General features: G+C 41.2%; 1 protein-coding gene across 5 annotated transcripts in view; it reads right to left on the bottom strand.

Moving 5' to 3' along the window:
• The window catches only part of pknox2 (PBX/knotted 1 homeobox 2), a 345,146-nt gene that overhangs the window by 268,720 nt on the left and 63,300 nt on the right, over positions 1 to 13,126 (bottom strand). For all 5 annotated transcript variants that reach the window (XM_062961013.1, XM_062961014.1, XM_016996784.2 and 2 more), the window contains one exon: positions 9,612 to 9,680. The gene's annotated coding sequence lies outside the window, so the exon portion shown is untranslated. The remainder of the gene's footprint in view (positions 1 to 9,611; positions 9,681 to 13,126) is intronic.

Raw genomic sequence — 13,126 nt, forward strand, 5'->3', positions numbered from 1 at the left:
CATTTATGACACAATAAAATTGCAACAAGAGAGGAAGTGTATCACCAAATGAACACACATTTGTATAATATTTGCATATTTGTACAATATTTGCATATCTGGAGAAAGAGACATTACCATCTTTCTAGGCAATTGCTTCCCACTTGGCCATCGAAAGTCAACTGAGAGGATGTCACCTTAGACACAGTAAGTCATATCTTTGCAGCCTCAGAAGAAGGCAGCAGCAAACTTGCTCTGGACAAATCTTGTCATGAAAATCCTAGGATCTCCTTAGAAATGACTTAAAGGCACAAACCATAACAAATAATGCAAAAGACTCAAATCAGACAACTGTATCTCCTGCCCCACCTGTCTTCCTGGGACTTAAGAGTTGATGGCAAACTTCAAGGTCTCTGCTGCTCTCTTTTCTGTTAGTCTTGATCTTCAAGTCTATATTGGAACAGATAGTGCTTCAAACAGAAGACTGTGTTTTAGCAGCCCTTCAAATAGAAGGCTATTTTCTCAAGTACTCTACACAAACGCACTTCACCTCTGGAGTCTTAACATACAAATTCCTCAAGTCATCAACAGCTTCAAACTGAGAGATAATATTTATGGAATTTACTCTGGGATGAGTCACAAGAAGAGATTATGAATCTATTGAGGTTAGCAAGCAAGGAGAGACACAGATGAGGCTCTTTATGAACTGTCTTAAGATCGTAGGGAAAACATGCATTTATTGCATGAACTCTCATCTTCTTCCCCAATCCTCCACTAAATGGATTAATTAAATTAATACAAAGACTGTCTTGTTGGGAGCTCCAGTCTCCTGGCTTTTTTTCTGAAGCCAGCCAGGCAAACAGGAAACAAAGGGTTTAATTCTGTCTGGTTTCATGAAGGGTGCTGTATGTCATGGCCAGGAGCTGGAACCCAGCCAGTTTCTTGGGCCAGCAGCAATGGGGCCGTTCGCCAGACCCCCTCCGCTCCCCACAAATTAAAGAATAAATATATCCAAGCAGGCTCACGCACTCTGACACACACACAAATGAGCCAGCGAAGGAAGGCAGCCTGTGAACCAGCTCCAAATACCAGCACAGCAGGAAACTGGCAAAGCAGATGCAGAGAAATATCAGAGAGCACTGAAAGACAAACAAACAGATGCAAAGCAATGTGCTGGGAAAGGAAGAATGCTGGTTCTGCACCACACACTAATCCCAAATCAAAATGGTATCAGCCACTTATACAATGACACATCAAGTCAGCCAAAGCACATTGCAAACGACACCTCCAATTATTAAACTGCAGCACAGCAAAACCGGCTGCAGGGCTCCAGGAGGACCTAACCTTAAGCCACTTCAATGGATTCGCTGGAAGACCTCTCATTTAAAACAACTCTGGTTCCTACCCCTCTGGCCCCAAAATGGAAAGTTCGCATGGATGTTTATTTTGATCTATATACTGTGGTTAAGATTATTTGGAGTTTGAGTCCATCTTTCCATCATGCAGGTCACTTGACAAAGCTGGATGTGTGTGTGTGTGTAGTCAGGGGTTATTAGAACTAGTAGCAACTGAGGACCATTCTGAACAAAGAAACTGCCTTCTACTATGGATCCATGTAGTTTGAACCATCAATGGTTTCCTGAGGCAAGGAATACTCAGATACGGTTTGGCCAATTCCTTCCTCTGAAAAATAGCTGACAGCACCTGGTATTCATTGGTGATTTCCCATCCAAGTGCCAAGCAGCGCCAACCCTACATAGTTTCCAAGATTAGATGTGGTGTATTCCAGGTATTAAGGATATTTAGGACCACTCCAAGCCAGTGGGGCCATGAATCTATTTTGGGTTTTAATCCAAGCTTCAAAGGAGCTTTCCGAGAGGTGAGCTCTATTTGGGGAATGGCATCAGAGCCATAAATATTTCCTTTAGAGTTTAGATTAATTCTACCCAGCATTTTGGCTGGGAACACAGAGACCTTGGGAAGGCCAGCCACTTCTTGTATGGCACACATCCAGCCCACACCTCATTTTACTCCTCCACCTGACCCAGGCTTTCAGACAGGAGTGAGAATTCAATCCATCCCCCCCTTCTCTCTCTCATGTACGCATATGTGTGTGTGTGGTGTGTGTGTGTGTGTATAATGTGAAATACACAGCACCCCCCACATTGACTGACCAATTTTAAAATATGTTTGGATTGTTTGAATACAACTAATTCAGGTCACATTCACACCACACAATTATATCTATATCATTCCACTTTTGCTGCTATGACTTCATCCTTGGGATTTGTAGCTTAGACCAGTGGTCTCCGGCAAAGGATTCTAAAAACCAATAATTCCTCAAACTGTGACTCCTAGGATTCCATAGGATGGAGCCATCGTTGTTGAACTGACAGCAAAATATTGCCACTGTGCATTGGGGAAAAAAGACCTCAGAAAGGGACCTACTCCCACTTTCCTCTCCCATAATAGCAACTCCATTTTCTAAAACCCCTTCTGCAGCAACAATACAGACAAAATAATAACATCATTTTGCAGATATTCAAGAAAGAATATCTTTCCTGAACTGTTCATTCATGTGCAAATGAATGCAGATTTCAAAAAGCAAGCAATAGTCAATAATAAATATCACTGTTTCTGTTTCCTTCCATGGTGTGAAGTGCTGCAGCTCATCTGAAGAATTGATTCCACCTCTATACACCTTCCTCCCTAGACTACGGTATAGTCATTTTGGGGGTCTTTTCTCTGCTTGCACTTAATACATGAATCAAGTTTAGTGACTGTATACTAAGGGGAGGGCCTTTTCACTAGTAGCATCTATCCTTCCCTCTCAATATATTTATTTCAAACTGATTTATTGCTTTGTTGATTTTGGATACAACTATTCCCCAGTTTCTATTTTATATTTTGTTGTGTTAACCCTTCCCTATGTTCTCTGAAGCTAAAAAATATACATATTTGGCTGGAATTACATTTAAAAATGTACCTGTTTGGATTTACATACAAATTCAACTCAATACCAAACCTTGTTCGTTCATAACGTGGGGACTGGCTGAATAGACAAGAAAACACAGGATAAACCCAGACAACTTCAGCCTGGAGAGAAATAACAAATGGTGCTTCCCACCCACACCCCCCAATTAAATCAAAAGGCAAAGTAATCACATTATTTTGCAGAGGAAATCCCTGGCGGGAAAACAAAATGCACACTGAAAAACTCTTCCCTGAGGAGCAGTGGACCAAGTTCTGGATGTACTGATCTCTGAGAAATGGCTGAGCAGGAAAACATATCCAAGAGCCACCTAAGGCACAACACAATCCATGTCTGCATTGTCAAAAGTCCACCAAGCAAACACCAGCCGTGATTCCTCTGCTGTGCAATGTTCTAGCAGAAATCAGAAACCACACATTTAAGAATGTGATTTGCTACAAATGGACAAAGTGGCAGGTACTGGCAGATAGCAGCAGGCATATCCTCCGACATTTGTGAGCTGAGAAAAACATCAGCAAATTTGTAACAAAGCAAGAACAGCTTCCCTTCTCATCATGTGGTAGCAGGGAGCGAGCCAAGCCTACCAACGGATTTTGAAAGATGTATTCCTTAGAAAAATACGAGCATTCAACACTTGTCCACTACAAATCTTTCACTTTCCTCATAACACTACACATTTAAAGGTCAAATGAGGTGTAGCACTAACTGAGTTAAAGAAACCAAGACATTTATAACAGAAAATGGGGGTTGCATTTTCCTTGGAATCAAGGCGAGAGAGAGGAAGCCTTTATCCTCACCAGAAGGATCAAAAATGGTTTCCACTGCACAGAAGCCAGCCAACTGGAGCTTTCCCAAGCAAAGAGCAATTCATCCAAACTATGCCTAGGGATGGAAGGGTTAAACCCTGACCATTCACACATGCATACCCCCAAATTAGAAATCTGCAAAACATTGAATGTGATTGTTGTTTTCTGTACCACCAAAGAAGGAGTCAAATAATCTCTGTAATGAAAGAACCAAGGTATGGATATCTCTGGCCCATCCTCTGTATGGCTATCAGCCAGCATGCCAATGTCTTAAATCAAGAAACAGCTTTCTAAGATCTACAGAGATACTCTCAGGAACACCTCAGCAAGCGAGAGTCCAAAAGTGGCAGGTTAAAACCGGAACCTCAATTAGTGGTTGATTCTGAATAAGAAACTCCTTCCTGGGCATACAGAAGACTGGGCAACTTGGAAGGCACTGAATGGACTTTGCTCTGGGACTACAAGATGCAGAGCCAATCTTAAGAAATGGGGCTACAAAGCAGTCCACGACTTGCGAGTGCGGAGAACGCCACTCACCACAATGCAGCCTGAGCCCCGCCACATGCACAATGGAGGACCTTCTCACAGTGACACCAGAAGCACTCAAAGTGACCAGTTTCTGGTCAAATGAAATTTTGTATAATGCCAAGTTTTTCAATTTTGTTTTTAATTTTTCTATACATTATAACTGTATTCACAATTCACTTCTGACACGATAAATAAAAAAATCTCTGTCGCACTTAAAATATGACCACCCAAAGAGATGTGGGAGCCACTTGTCTAAGCTTTTGACTTACAAAAATGAAGAAAACCTTCCTCTTTCTTTCAAATCTTTATATCCTATATCCTAACAACACATTACGAGGATGATTCATAGGGCACTGGTGGGGATGAGTACAGAAACAGTCCAGTCCTTTCGGCTCTGATGTTGCTTCCTGAAAAGTTATCAGAGAGTGGGAGAAATTGCCTTTCAAACATTCTGAAAAAATAAAAGCAAACCTGAACTCACCCTGCAATGTAGGTGCAACTTCTCTAGAGCTCACACAAGGCTGACTTTGTTTTCACTTCTAAAAATAAAGGGTTGGTGACTATCAAGGAGATCAAACTGGGACAGTCTTTCCTCCTCCCTGACTCATAGCACAGAGTGACTCCCGTCCCCTACAGAGACAGCCTCCTGGCAGAATCCTAGCAATTGACTTAAGCCTAAAATGAAAAGGCCCCCCGTCTGCAAAGACAGCGTGTGTACAGTATTCGTCTCTGTTCTATTTGCAGTAATCGGCCTGCCCTCCGAAGAGAGAGCACTCTGCCTTGTGCCAAATTTTGCAACAATACCGACCGACTCTGCAGAAGGAAACTCCCACTTGAGCTGAGCCTTCCAAACTCCTCGCGGCACACTGGGACCTCGACTTGACAAGTGAAGATCATAGACCAGAGATTATGCACTAAGCCCCTCTAAGGGTACAATTAATTCTGAGTGAAAAGGCTGCTGTAATTCACACAGAGATAAGAGCAGATTTCCCCAGTAATATCAACCTGTAAAAAAAAAGAGAGAAGAAGAATACTGCCTCTATGTAACAAAATCCAAACATAAATTGTTACGGGACAACAATACAATGACCTACCTTGAGCTAACCTTGGCTACTTTCCAGGTGTTCTGCCAGCTTGGCGACTAAGCCAGATTGTTCACTTAAATACCCCCTAGTGAAACGGCTTTATTGGGAGCTTTTAGCATACATTATTCCCTTAGGAGTCTCCAATTTTGAGATGTTTGACTTTAGTGCCAGGGGAGGACGGGATAGGGATAGAGAGAGAAAAGGTAAATCAGTGGTTTGGATGCTTTCCTGTTTTTTAAAAAAGTGAAGCTACCAGCAGTGGAGGATGGAGAGGGATTATTCAGCATGATGCAAAGTGGCTCTGTAAGCATGAAGGTGGTAATGGGGAATGTCTTGAAGGAACAATGGTATTTATGTGCAAAGTCTTGTAGCAAAGAGTCTTTCCAAATGTAGAGATCCCCTCTTCAAGATGAAATACCCACCCAAAGTTGGAATGTACCCTCCAACATCACAGAGATTAAAACGGGGACACATTTGGCCAAGCAACGTCAAGGCTTGTCAAGATGGCAAAAACATAAGGGGAAGAACAGAGAAGTGAAGAATGGCTGCAGCAGTTTGCTTTTTCCTGAAAGAAGGGAATGATTCTGCTTCCTCTTGTCTTATTTCCCTTTTTGTTCTGTCATGTGCTGGGCCTGTAAGTATTGTCTTTGTATAGGATGTATACTTTATGCCCAGCGGGAAGCCAGGGCACCTCAAAGAGAGGTTCTTGAGGATTTTCCTGAAAAGGATAGTCCTTTGAGTCTTTAATGAGATAACAAAGTCTTTATTATTGCAAATAACACTTCAAGCTTTCCTTAATAAACTGTTGGTCTTTTCCGTCTTGTCCCCAGGGGACAGGCAATTGGCTTTGGATAACTGTGCTTTCTCTATAAGAAGAAAAACCCCTTATAACCTCCCCCAGGCTGTCTATTATATGGGCCTAGCTGATGTGGGACCCACTACCAATTCCAAATGCGTCTGGGTATCGAGTGGACCTACCAACCAAGGCTTGCAAATGTTTCAGCTGGGGTTCTGTGGATCTGTGGTGCTGTTCCCTCTCCGAGGTTTCTTTGGAAACTTTAGGGCTTTATCCCTCAGGAGCTGTGAGGCTGAGAGGCTGTGAGCTCTTAGCCAGAACCTTTGGGACCTTTCCCCTGGAATTTCTGTTTATGGTTCCTCGGATGTTCTATATCTCCGGATGTTCTTGAGATATGAAGCTTTTCTTTGGGACGAGATGGTCTACGTCCTATAGCTTAGCTTCCTTAAGTGAGACTGACTTAAAAATGGCTCCTTCCCTCCCAGAGCCCTGAACAAGGGGCGGAACCAAACTTAATGATGATGGACAGGCAGTTTGCCCTATGACTGCAAACATTAGCAGAAAGAAAATAAAGTTGGAGCTTCTGGTACAGCCGTACCAGCACACTTTTACACTTTGGACTCAGTTTTCATCAGTTGAAATAAGCTGAGAACCAAGAGGGAAACAGCTAGACATGATAATAGAGGATTCATTAGGACTATCCCTGCCAAACCAGAACAGTTGAAGAAGCAGAAGGTCAAAGGCCACTCTGAGCCTGTCTAAAAAAGCTAAAGCAGTTAATTCTTTTCTTATGACATTCAGAACTGTTATCCCAAGGGGTGGTCTTCATCACAAAAGAGGTGATTTGGGCTTCTTGGCTTCTAAAACCTTACTAGGAAAATGCTTCAATCACACTTGTTCCAATTACCAATTTCCTGGAAGCTCTGAAGTGACTTATCCCATTAATATATTAGATATTTTTTTCAGAAATACATATAAAATCAGTATAGAAATATTTAGTAGATTTTCAAATCTACCTGTATTTGTTCAAGTCTAATGCGCCATCGAATCGATTGTGCACCTCAATTTTCAAAACCCTGAAACCAAAACAAGTATTTGCTGGCGAATGTAATGCGCAGCAGCAAAAAGTGAACTCTTTGTAATTTCGCATGCTTAAAATTCCTTCTTTAAAAACAAAAGTGTTAGAACACCAGCAACTGAAAAGAAAACTTTGTGGTGCATCTATGCTGTAGAATGAATCCACTTTAACTGCCCTAGCTCAATCATATGAAATCATGTAGTTTTACAATGTCTTGAACTTTCTCTGCTGAAGAATGCTGGTGGCTCATCAAACTACATATCCCAGCATTGCATGACATTCACCCGTGGCCATTTAGTGATAGATGCTTTGGCTCAGAACTAAGATTACCATATTGCACGAATCTAATGTGCACCCAAATTTTGGGAAGATAATTTAGCCAAAAAAGGTGAGTATTAAATTTGAGTAAATACAGTACTACCATACCTAATTTACATTGCTTATCTCTGCTTCCATTAGCTTCATGGATATGATTTGTTTTGCCACATTGCCTTGCATCCAAATTCATGGATAGCAGTGTGTGGCCTCACAGATGTTGGGGGACCGCATCTTCTGCCAGCCTTAAGGGAGGCTTTTGTGATCCTCGGGGCTACATCTTCACTCCAAAGTACAAGATCCTCAAGAATTAATCATTATAGTGCATTAAAGACAAATTGAGAATGCAATTAACCTTCGTTAAGGTCCCAGGTTCAAATCCCGGGAGCGAAATGTGCGCCCTCTGTTAGCCCCAGTTCCTGCCAACCTAGCAGTTCAAAAACATGCAAATGTGAGTAGATCAATAGGTACCGCTCCAGCGGGAAGGTAACGGCGCTCCATGCAGTCATGCCGGCCACATGACCTTGGAGGTGTCTATGGACAACGCCGGCTCTTCAGCTTAGAAATGGAGATGAGCACCAACCCCAGAGTCGGTCACAACTGGACTTAACGTCAGGGGAAACCTTTACCTTTACCTATTTCCTAGACATTACATCTTTAATAGAAAATCTGGCACCAAAGGTAGAAATAATGGAACAAATAGGAATACGTCATTATGCCATCAAAAAAAGAAAGAGTACTTCAATACATTTCACCAAATGTCCTGAAAAGATCCAGAAAAATTATTAAGGGCAGAAATATATGATGGGTTTTACAGAAAAAAAATACTTTTGTGCCCTTCCCTGCCCAAATACCCGGCTGTGGAACACCCTTCCCAGAGATATACGGCAAGCCCCAACCCTTTTGAGTTTTGGAAAAGCCTTAAAAACATGGCTATGTGCCCAGGCTTTTAACGAATAAATGATAAAGACGACCCAGACTGTTATATGGATAAAGTTGGAGGATATTGGACGAACGGATTTTAAGCATATGTTTATGTTTTATATTTTACACTGTATTTAATTGGTTGTAATATATTTTTATATGTTGTTGTTTTTAATGATGTATCGGCATCGAATTGTTGCCAATTGTATGCCGCCCTGAGTCCCTTCGGGTGAGAAGGGCGGGATAGAAATATTGGAAATAAATAAATACACCACAAATACACCAAGTTGTTCACATACTACAGAGATATATTTGTTTTCTCCCAAAGCAGGTCCACTAGTGGTTTAACTGCTTTTTGCAGAGAAGCCACAAACTAAGTAGTTGTCTAAGCCACTCCTCCCATATGTCCTCCATTCCATGCAACATCATTCCCTTTAAGCCAAGCATTTGAGAAACAGGTAGACATCCAACTTTTCTTTTCACGTTTACTGCTATCACCAACACTTCTTTTGCATCCTTTCCTTATCACTGCCACTACATCTGGCTTTGCTCCTTCCACTGGCACTGTTCCTTCTTGCATCCACAAACACAGTCATGCCTTTGGAGGCCACACAAGGATCTTGTACTTGGACAACAAGTCCCTGAATTACAGAAGTGGAGTAGGATTTCTTCAAAGGTCCCCTAGCATTTCAGGACCAACGTTAGCTCCATTCAGTTATACTCAATGAAATGCGTTTACCAAGCTTGGAGGAAAGGTCAAAAAGGCAGGCTGAATCTACACTGCCATCTAATCCAGTTCGAAGTAGATAATCTGGGATCAGAAACTGGATTATATGGCAGTGTAGAAGACGCCAGATGCTCTCTGCTTCAGCCTGTCACCTCCTACAGACAGAAGGTGATGGAAGGAGAGGTTGAAGGGCAAGGTTATACTTTGCTCTTCTTTAAAGTGAATCTGTTCAGATAAGGACTTGACCAGATCAAAGAGAACTCCAACCAAACCAATTTGAACTGCAAGCATGGTGAATTATTTTTAAAGTGTCTACTTTAAACTGAGATTTAAAATGTTATTAGACATGATAATTGCAGATTAAATCAAGAATTGACTTACCAACGACAATGCTTTATGCTTCTTTTTTCCGACTAGTCCTAGAAGCAATAGCATCCATGTTTTGGAATGCTGTAAAAAGAAGAAGAAAAGAAATCAGATTAGGTTAGAGCATGACTTTCAACATGCTGTTGTTTTTTAATTTCTTTCCTTTTTCTATATATCTCAATCACACATGAAAACACACACAGATATGAAAAGGCTCCCAAATTTACATATAATTTGCATACAGTAATAGACACATAGAAGTGCAAATTTAGAACATAGCACATCTCATCATAGGGTTGACCAGATGAGCTGTATGTCTGCTGAATATCATATTGTACACAGGCAACTCCAAGTTGACTCCTTCCTTCCCTTTTTGTGTATCATTATATTCCAACAATATTTGGACTAGAGCAGGGGTTCCCAACCTTTTTTGACCAGGGAACACTCTCCAACATTAATACCAAAAGGGTTATGAATCAATTTTTGGTCAACTTTAGATTCGGTTTGGTTATCTGGGGTGCTGATTCAGAAAATTGCTTTGAATATACCACATCAGCTCTAGTTTCTGATACAGAACATATGACATCCAGTAATCGCCATCTGCTCGCCCACAGAAAACCATATTTAGTAATCTAGAACTGATGTGGTCTATCGAATGCAATTTTCTGAATTAGCACCCCAGATAACCCCAGGAACAGGCCTAAAAATGAAGACACCAAGGCGCTCCAGCTTCCAGGCGCCACATGGAACAACTCCACTCAGGGGGAGGAGGAGGTGCCTTCAAATAGAGAAGTGTAGCCCTATCTACACTGCAATATGATTCAGTTTCTGAATCCATCTTATCTGCTTTAAATTGGATTATATGGTAGTGTAGACCAAACATGGAAAAACTTCGGCCCTCCAAGTGTTTTGGACTTCAACTCCCACAATTCCTAACAATCAACAGGAATTGTGTTAGGAATTGTGGGAGTTGAAGTTGAGGCCGGGCTGTGGCGCAGGCTGTTGAGCAGCCTGCTGCAATAAATCACTCTGACTATGAGGTCATGAGTTCGAGGCCAGCCCATGGCAGGATGAACACCTGTCAATTAAAAATAAAAAATAGCCCCGGCTCGTTGCTGACGTAGCAACCCGAAAGATAGTTGCATCTATCAAGTAGGAAATAAAAGTGGGGAGGCAAGTTTAACTAATTTACGACTTGGAATGAGGAAGTGCCATCAGAGTGGATGATGAAGCAGCTGCTCCCCCGTGGCCAGAATCGAACATCCCCTCAGGAGAAGGTTAAACTGCCTCTGCGTCTGTCTGTCTCTGTCTCTGTTTGATGTGTTTATGGGCATTGAATGTTTGCCCTATGTGTGTATAATGTGATCCACCCTGAGTCCCCTTCGGGGTGAGAAGAGCGAAATATAAATACTATAAATAAAACACCTGGAGGGCCAGTTCAAAGCAGATAATCTGGAATCAGAAACTGGATCATAAGGCAATGTAGATCTGGGCTAGAAAACACGGTCCTCTGGGTTGTGTTGGACTATAACTCCCATTGGCCTGAGATATCACGGTCAATGGCCAAAGTGATTGCAGTGTAGTGCAATGACATCCAGAAGAAAGAGGTAAGAAAAGAAAGAAAAGAAATCTTCCCTTCTAACAAGTTTTGCGGGAAACATCAACATCCAAATGAGGGGGAAAAATAACAGCTTGAAACAATTAAAAATATATACATATAAACTTCACCACAAAAAGAGACCAAACAACTTCACAGAGTTTTTATATACTGCATAAATTAGGACACAACGTTTTCATTTTCACAAATGGAGGTACTGTATTTGCTTTCTCCCTTTTCAGATTTATTGCTCAGGAGCATTAAAATTTCTAAAACAGTTTACATACACCATCACAGTGGGAATTTGCTTGGGGATAAGGAAGCTTGTAATTGCAATTCTAAAACTAGCCCTATAAGCTTCAAGTAGTGTTTAAAAACATTTTAAGGATTTTATAAAGCTATAAAGTGCCTTCCAACTAACCTAAATGTAATATATCTTTAAAGAGAAAGAGAGACTAATCTCCCAACAAACTGGAGACGGGGGAATCACACACTACTGATCATTATAATGCAAGGTGCTCATAAATAATACTACTGAAATGAAACATAATTTTTGAAGGGATTAAGGGAATTATCTCCAAAATAAAGAAAGAAAGGGAATGAATTTCAGCTGGTTGGGGTTCTTAAGTGCTAGTTTCCAGAAACGTACAGAACCTGTGTATAGTAATCCCACAGGTAGATTTGGGAAGCCATCCACTTCACTTTCAGGAGGCTGTCATGGTCACACTTCTTAAGGACATGAAATAAACAGAAATTAGGCCCATTAATGAAAGAGTATGTACTTTGTCACAAGACATCACACACACACACACACACACACACACACACACACACACCAATCATCCTGATTTGATAGGGGCAGTCCTGGTCAAATCTTTGTCTCAAGCCCCTTCTACACTGCCATATAAAATCCATCTTATCTGCTTTGAACTGGATTAGACTCATATACTCCAGTTCAATGCAGATAATGTGGATTATCTGATTTGACAATTTGGATTATATGGCAGTGTAAATCCAGCCTCATTTTAAAAAATGTTTGTTCCTGTTCCTCCACATTCGCCTTTTTTCATCAACTTCCTTTCTTCCATCGGTGTAAACCAATGATGGGCAACCTTTTGCGCTTGGTGTGTCAAAATTCACCAAAAAACCTAGCATGACTTGGGTGGTGTGTCACTTTGAGAAAAAAAAACCATAATTTCACAATATGTATAGTTTCTCTCTATTCTAGTGTCAATGTAGTAATGAGCAATGAATAATATAATAATAATATAATAGTAATAATATGGTAATATACTACAACAATAATAATAGAATAATAATAGAAATTATATATATAATACAGGTAAAGGTAAAAGTTTTCCCCTGACATTAAGTCCAGTTATGACCAACTCTGGGGGTTGGTGCTCATCTCCATTTCTAAGCCGAAGAGCCGGTGTTGTCCGTAGACACCTCCAAGGTCATGTGGCCACTGGCATGACTGCATGGAGCACCGTTACCTTCCCACCGGAGCGGTACCTACTGATCTACTCACATTTGCATGTTTTCGAACTGCTAGGTTGGCAGGAGCTGGGGCTAACAGCGGGCGCTCATTCCGCTCCTGGGATTTGAACCTGGGAATTATGCACATTACACACACACACACACACACACACACACACACACACACACATATATATATATATATATATATATATATATATATATATATATATATATAATATGGGCCCCTGGTAGTGGCGCAGTGTGTTAAAGCACTGAGCTGCTGACCTTGCAGAAATGGACACAGTGTGATTCCAGGTGTGGCCTGACCAAGGCAGAATAGAGGCGTAGCATGACTTCCCTGGATCTAGACACTAGACTCCTATTGATGCAGGCCAAAATCCCATTGACTTTTTTAGCTGTCGCATCACATTGTTGAACTTCATTTTGTTTG

This window comes from Anolis carolinensis, unplaced genomic scaffold (genome assembly GCF_035594765.1).
Source record: "Anolis carolinensis isolate JA03-04 unplaced genomic scaffold, rAnoCar3.1.pri scaffold_8, whole genome shotgun sequence".
NCBI classification, from domain to species: domain Eukaryota; kingdom Metazoa; phylum Chordata; class Lepidosauria; order Squamata; family Dactyloidae; genus Anolis; species Anolis carolinensis.